The sequence below is a fragment of the Brassica napus genome, unplaced genomic scaffold, assembly GCF_020379485.1.
Source record: "Brassica napus cultivar Da-Ae unplaced genomic scaffold, Da-Ae ScsIHWf_2096;HRSCAF=2748, whole genome shotgun sequence".
NCBI lineage: Eukaryota > Viridiplantae > Streptophyta > Magnoliopsida > Brassicales > Brassicaceae > Brassica > Brassica napus.
Window position 1 is genome coordinate 1 of NW_026015510.1, and position 7952 is coordinate 7952.

The 7952-nt window shown below is 44.3% G+C and overlaps 1 non-coding gene across 1 annotated transcript; it reads left to right on the forward strand.

Moving 5' to 3' along the window:
* Nucleotides 1-6787: 6787 nt before the first annotated feature.
* LOC125600021 lies at nucleotides 6788-6894 on the forward strand. Its single transcript, XR_007333588.1, has one exon. It is a non-coding gene; the product is annotated as a small nucleolar RNA R71 (small nucleolar RNA).
* The last annotated feature ends 1058 nt before the right edge of the window (nucleotides 6895-7952 follow it).

A 7952-nucleotide genomic window follows, 5' to 3' on the forward strand; every position in this document is an offset into this window, starting at 1 on the left:
GCTCTCCAGGGTAAAAGCTTTTCCTCTTATGCAAACTCTTGTCTTTCCAGCTTCTTGCCTCTCTCAGCTTCCAACTTTCCTTTGTCTTCTTAACCATTTTCACCACACAACCTGAAAATTAAAAACTTGAAAGGGATAAGTAGATGGAAGTAAAGACGGGCAGACTTTGGCAAGTGAAAATTTGCAAAAGTGAACTTAACAAGAATTATCAATCTAAACTCAAGTTCAACACATGCAACAATTCTCACTCTTGTAACACCTTACGCATCTAGTTCACCCACATCACACCCACAAACACACTAAGGTCAATTCGAAAACCCCCAATCCATGAACCCTTATTTTTGCCAAAGTGCAAATTAAACTCATTTCACCATTTATTCGACAACCCAACTTGATAGATAAGCTTTCCCTAGTCTATTTCACCACACATCTAGCAAGAAAATGACCAAATTTCGATTTTCAAATCCTAGGGTTCATGGCCTACGAATTTGAATTTAAAACTCAATACCTTGCTTTGGATGAAAGGAATGGTGAATTGGTGTGAGGAATAGGCTACAGGGGCAAGCTTGGATTCGAAACAAGAACTAGTTGATTTGGGTGAGAATTGAGAAAGTTTTGGGATTTTTTGGTGTGGGTGAGTTTGAGAGAGTTTGAGAGTTTGTGAGAGGAGGGGAGAGTGATAGAGATGGAGTCGCGGGGGGTTTGGGGTAGGTTTAGGGTCGTCCGGCTCGTCTAGGGTGGTTCGGATCGGTTACTTGAATTAACCGGGGTTTCGAGTTAGGAAAAACTTACCTGGACCGGTCGGGAGCGACGTGAGGGTTTCGCTGTGAGAGGTCGCTCCCGAGTCGTTTTTCCTCCTCTTCGCGTCGTGATTCGACGAAAACGCGAGCGCCTTGGAGTGTCGCTCCGCCCTCGAAACCCTCGCTCTGGAGCTGGAGCGACTTCGAAGTGTCGCTCTAGGACGTCGCTCCAGGCCAGTTTTTGAGCTCCTAACGACGATCGCGAGCGACCTCGAGGTGTCGCTCCCGTAACATCGCTCCCAGCTGGAGCGACTTCATGTGCTCGCTCTAGAGGTCGCTCCGAGAGTGTTTTTGGAGCACACTAACGTCTTTAGAAGCCGAGCGACCACCGAGGTGTCGTCCTCCGTAACGCGCTCCCAGCTGGAGCGACTTCGAGGTCTCGCTCTGAGACCTCGCTCCCACGCACATTTTTGCTCAACCTTCATCGATCAAGCACCCTGCACACGACTTCTCTTTTTTTTTTTTTTTTTATGCAATAAGAAAATGAAAATCCCAATGCAATTATACAGGAACGCATGGGACTTCCTCCCAAGTAGCTTAGGGTTGGGTTCGCGGGTCAACCCGCCCCGCATGACCCCCCACCCGCGGATCTATTCTTTTTTTTAAACTCAAATTCCGACCACCCGCAACCCGCGAAAGAAAATCGTAACCCGCACCCCGCCCCGCTAAGATTGCGGGTAACGCCCCGGGGCCCGCATATATATGAAATTTAATAAATAATTATTTTTTTTTATCAATTAATTACTTTTTATCATAAAAATTAATACATTTATATTTTAAATTATATAATTTTCATTATTTATATTTTTTACATATTTTTATTTTTCTTTTATTTTTTTAAAAAATTTTAGAAAAAAATAATTTTTTTTTATTTTGCGGGTCGGCGATACCGCGACTCAATTTGGTTGACCCGCACCTCCCCGCTAAAAATCGATTCACCCGCAACCCGCACCCCATGCTAATTTGTAAATCGATCGACCGCACCCGCCCCGCGGGGGTCAACGGGGCGGACCCCCGGGTAATGACCCAAATTCCCAGCTCTAAGTGCTTGTTTTAAGTCTCTAGCTTGACTTTGCCTCTTTTTAGATTAGGCCGGGTAGGGTCAGACAGTGGAGTTGAACCACCCCATCTTCCTCTGGTGCAGTAGCCATGTAGAGCTTAACCCTTTGCCCATTGACTGTGAAGTCTCTTCCATCAGTACTCCCAAAACTATTGCTCCATATGGCCTAACCTCTTTGACTTTGAAAGGACCTGACCACCTTGACTTAAGCTTCCTGGAAATAGCTTCAGCCTAGAGTTGTAGAGAAGAACTTGATCTCCTTCTTTAAACTCTCTCTTGGATATTCTTGTCATGGAAAGCTTTAGTCTTCTCCTTGTAGATCCTTGAGTTCTCAAAAGCATCCATTCTTATCTCATCAAGCTCATGTAGCTGAAAATCCTTTTCTCCTTGCACTCTTGATGTCAAAGTTCAGCAACTTTATTGCCCATAGTGCCTTGTACTCAAGCTCCACTGGCAGATGGCAAGCTTTCCCATACACTAGGTTGAAAGGTGTGGTGCCCAGTGGTGTCTTGTACGCTGTCCTATAAGCCCAAAGTGCATCATCAAGCTTATTGGACCAATCCTTCCTTGTGATCCCCACAATCTTTCCAAGATACTTGATCTCCCTGTTAGAAATCTCAACTTGGCCACTTGTTTGGGGGTGATAAGGGTTGCCACCTGTGCTTCACACCATTCTTCTTGAGAAGTCCCTCAAGCAGTTTGTTAATGAAGTGGGAACCTCCGTCACTGATCACAACTCTTGGGACTCCAACCTTGGAAAGATGATGCTCTTGAACATCTTGGTTACAACTCTAGCATCATTGGTGGGGCTTGCAATAGCTTCCACCCATTTGGACATAATCAACAGCCACAAGGATGTATTTGTTTCCAAAAGATGATGGAAATGGTCCCATGAAGTCAATACCCCACACATCAAACACTTCAACTTCAAGGATTGGATTCTGAGGCATCTCATTCCTCTTTGGTGATGTTCCCTTCTTTGGCAAGAATCACACTTTGAACAAAGTCTTGTGTATCCTTGAACATATGTGGCCACCAGAATCCAGCTTGTAACACTTTCGCAACTGTCTTGAAGGTGGCAAAGTGGCCTCCATAAGATGATCCATGACAGTGTAAGGATCCCATCAATCTCCTCATTTGCAACCACTCTTCTATAAAGCTGATCCTTGCAGAGAATGTAAGATAGGGTTCATCCCAGTAGTATCTCTTCACATCCTTGTAGAACTTCTTCTTGCATAGCCCCAAGATGAAAAGGTTCTCTTCTGTGGCTAGGTAGTTCACCAAATCAGCATACCAGGTTCCTTCTCTTCTGTTGCCTTGACTTCTTCCAGCTTCCTACCAGTCTCACAAAACTACTCTATCACTGCTTCAATAGCCATGATCTGCTCCTCAGGAAGTCCTTCGTCAATAGGAATACCAGACTCTACCCTCAACCTGGACAAATGATCAGCTACACACATTCTCAACTCCTGGCTTGTCCTTAATCTCCATATCAAACTCTTGAAGCAAAGGATCCACCTCAAAAGCCTGGGTTTTGCATCCTTCTTGGCCAAAGGTGTCTCAAGGCAGCATGATCTGTGTAGACAATGACTTTAGACCCAACCAAGTAGCTCCTGAACTTCTCAAAGGCAAAACAAATTGCCAGCATCTCTTTCTTCTCTGTTGTGGCATACCTCATCTGAGCATCATTGAGGGTTTGGCTGGCATAGTAGATCACATGGGTTTTGCCATCTTTCTTCTGCCCCAAAACAGCTCCCACAGCATAGTCACTAGCGTCACACATGATCTCAAAAGGGAGATCCCAATCAGGTGGCTGGACAATTGGAGCACTAATGAGTTCACCTTTCAGCTTCTTGAAAGCTTGTAGACATTCCACATCAAAACTGAAGGTGGCTTCCTTGCACAGCAGCCTGGTCAAAGGTCTAGTGATCATGGAGAAGTCCTTGATGAACCTCCTGTAGAACCCAGCATGACCAAGAAAACTCCGGATGTCTTTCACTGTCTTTGGTGGGGGCAAACCAACCATAACATCGATTTGGCTTTATCCACCTCAATCCCCTTCTCTGAAATCTGTGTCCCAGCACAATCCCTTCCTTGACCATGAAGTGACACTTCTCCCAATTCAGCACAAGGTTGGTGTCTTCACATCTCTGTAGGACCCTGCACAAGTTTGACAAACAAGCAGAAAACGAAGATCCGTAGACAGAGAAATCATCCATAAATACCTCCACAACATCCTCAATCAGATCAGAGAAAATTGACATCATGCACCTTTGAAAGGTGGCTGGAGCATTACATAGACCAAATGGCATCCTTCGATATGCAAAGGTACCATAGGGACATGTGAATGTCGTTTTCTCTTGATCATTGGGTGTATGGGGATTTGGAAAAATCCTGAGTACCCATCAAGAAGCAATAGAATGGGTGATTTGCAAGTCTCTCAAGCATCTGATCAATAAATGGTAATGGGAAATGATCTTTCTAGATGCGGAGTTTAGTTTTCGGTAATCAATGCACATTCTATGACCTGTGATGGTTCTTGTTGGTATCAATTCGTCCTTGTCATTTTTAATCACAGTGATACCACCTTTCTTTGGTACAACATGCACAGGTGATACCCATTTAGAATCTGAGATAGGGTAAATACACAGCATCTAAGAGTTTAAGAATCTCTTTCTTTACAACATCCTTCAGGTTAGGATTTAACCTTCTTTGATGCTCGATAGAAGTCATTGATCATCCTCAAGATGTATCCTATGCATGCACAAAGAGGGTGATATTCCCTTGATGTCATCCAGTGAGCAACCTATTGCATTTCTAAATCTTTTAAGCGTTTTCAAAAGTTCAGATAGCTCAGTTTCAGTAAGTTCACTACTCACAATGACAGGATAAGTTTCATTAGGACCAAGGAATGCATACCTTACACCATGGGGGAGAGGTTTAAGCTCCACTTTAGGTGCCTTAAGCTCACTCCAGTCATCTTGCTGAGTGGCTGAGACTTCTTTGAACCATCTGTGGAAGCTCCTCGTACTGATCCTTACTGACAAACCCCTGGTGTGAATCCAGCATCATCCCATAGGCAGTACTCTCCAGGTTCTCAATCACCTCAGCCTCTCTCTCTACAGTCAAAGCATGCTGTAGAGGGTCCTCTAGTGACAACTCTTCAAGGATTTCATCAGCAAGGGCGTCCATCTCTTCAATGTAGAACACTTGCCCTTGAACTGTTGGCCTCCTCATTACCTCCTTGATGTCAAAATGGAGAATGTGCCCTTTACCCAGATGGAGATCAATCTTGCCTTCTTTCACATTAACAAGCTCCTGCTGTTGCTAAGAAAGGCCTTCCAAGGATTAAGGGTCTTGAGCTTCTTCACCCATTTCAAGCACCACAAAGTCTGTAGGGATCTCATAATTTCCAACCATCACTGGGAGGTCCTCTAAGATACCCACAGGGTACTTCACTGAACGATCAGCCAATACCAGAGAAAGTCTACACTTCTTGTACTGAGTGAAGCCGAGCTTCTTAGCAACAGATAGGGGCATCAAGCTGACACTGCTCCCAAATCGCAGAGACATCTATCAAATACCATAGGTCCAAGAGCACAAGGTAATGTGAAGCATCCTGGATCTTCTAGCTTCTTTGGAATGACAAGCCTCTGAATGATAGCACTGCACTCATGAGTGAGAATCACCATGCCCTCCATCTCTTTCTTCTTTGCAGCTACAACATCTTTCAGGAACTTGCTGTATTGAGGAATCAGCATGAAAGCATCAATAATGGGCATTGTGACCTGGACTTCACTCATTTGCTTTTCAAATAGAGCTTGGTACTTCTCTAGCAGCTGCCTCTTGAATCGACCTGGGAATGGGAGCTTGGGTTCATAGGCAGGAGGAACAAAAGAACTTTCACTTGCAGGAGTGACAACTTCACCATCCTTAACTGTTTTCTTCTCTTCTCCAACCTTTCCTTTTCCTTTGGCTTCCACTATCTTCTCCAAGATCTCGTCATTGATCTTCTCATCAACAATCACCACTTCATCATCTATGTTGATGGCAACCCCCTCACTTTGTTTCTCAGCATCCTTGTGAGAGCTCTCTGAGGTAACTCCTTACCACTCCTGAGAGTGATAGCTTTCATGGTTTCCTTTGGGTTTTGCTCAGATTTTCCAGGTAGAGAACCTTGTTGGCGATTTTGTTGAGTGTTCATGGCAGCAAACTGGTTCTCCAAAGCTCTGAACTTGTTGTTGAGCTCATTGTAGCTCCCATCAATCTTTGAGTGAAGGTTCTTCAACTCATAGCCAACATGCTTCTCACTTCTTGTTTGAGACTCCAGGATTTGTTTCAGTAGAGCTTCAGTGCTGCTGACTTGAGGAGTTGAGGTAGGGGATTAGATTGTGTTGGGAAGAATGGTTGCCCTTGTTGTTGAAACCAGGAGGGGTTTTGCTGAGGTTGATAGCTGCCTTGCTGATTATTCCGAGGCTGATAACCACTCTGTTGGTTGTTGGAATAGGATTTCTGTTGGTAGTTGTTGTACTGAAAGTTGGGCTCTTTCTTGTACCAGCTACCATTGTTGTTGATGAAACACAGCTCTTCTGACCTTCCAAACCCTCAACTTCATGGACAACAACTGGTGTCTCTTGGCTTGGGTTGCCAACAAAGTGCAGCTGCTCTTGGGTAGCTTTATCAGCAATGAGGATGTCTATCTATCCTGTAGAGCCTTCAACTCCTTCCTCGTCTGCTTATCATCTGTTCTACTACCCTGTCGTGGTCTCCACTGTAGACTGCATCACTCTTAACCATGTTGTCAACCAGCTCCTCTGCATCCTCCTCAGTTCTCCCCAAGAAGAACCCATTGCTAGCTGTATCCAGTCTGGCCCTGTACTTAGGAAGAGCACCACGGTAGAATGTGCTCAGCAAACTCTCCTTAGAGAAACCATGGTGTGGGCATTGAGCTTGGTAGCCCTTGAATCTCTCCCAGGCTTCACTGAAGCCTTCTAAGTTCTTCTGTTGAAAGCTGGAAATCTCGTTTCTCAGCTTAGCAGTTCTTGAAGTAGAGAAGAACTTCTCCAAGAATGCTTTCTTGCAGTCATCCCAAGTGGTGATGGAGTCGCTGGGTAGAGACTTCTCCCACTGACGTGCCTTATCCCCCAAAGAGAAGGGGATAGCTTGAGCTTTAAGGCATCTTCGGACACACCATTGGTTTTGACAACCCACAGTAGCTGTCGAACCTGTCCAAGTGATCAAATGGATCCTCTAGAGCCAAGCCATGATACTTGTTGTTTTCGATCACGTTGAGGAGTCCTGATTTGATCTCAAAGTTGTTGGCTGCCACAGCGGGTGCTCGGATTCCCAATCTATGACCATGAATGTTGGGCGGTCGTAAGTGCCAATGGGTCGAGCTGCTCGCTGTTGGTTAGCTGGAGCATTGTTATTAGCGCCATTGACGCCGCATCATGCTGATGAACGTCTCCCATATCAGTGTTCAGTCTTTGCAGTTGAGCCTGTTGCTCTTCTTCTCTTTCTCTTTCTAGCACACTCTCTCTCTAAAGCTCTGATGTCTGCAGCTCGTGGAACTAGGTTTGATGGACCCTTGCTCCGCAAGTTCATACACCTGTAGATTAAAGGGAGGTGAAAAAGAGTCAGTAACAAAAAAAATAAAAATGACTTAGTCTCAAGCAATTGACTAAATCTCAATGTTTAAATCTACTCACTCAGATTGGCAACGGCGCCAATTTGATGTTAGGAGTTTTCAAGGCTCCTAAGACAAATGTTGTAGTATAAATGATTGTCGAACCAGTTCTGAGAGATATCAAAGCACCGAGAATGCAAGTATCACTTAATCTAAGTGCAACCAATGGTTTTTAAAAGGGTTTTAAACTATAACTAACTAAAAGGAATAACTAAATGATACTTTCTTAACTATGAGAAGAGAACTCATGGATATAGGGATTAGACCTCGGGTGATCAAGTTTCGAACTAAGGATGGCAAACGATCAATCAAACTATCAACCTTAAGCTTAGACACAATCCTAAACAAACTCTATGTCTAGATGAATGTTCATTTACTAACACAATTCAAACATCAAATGTCTTTG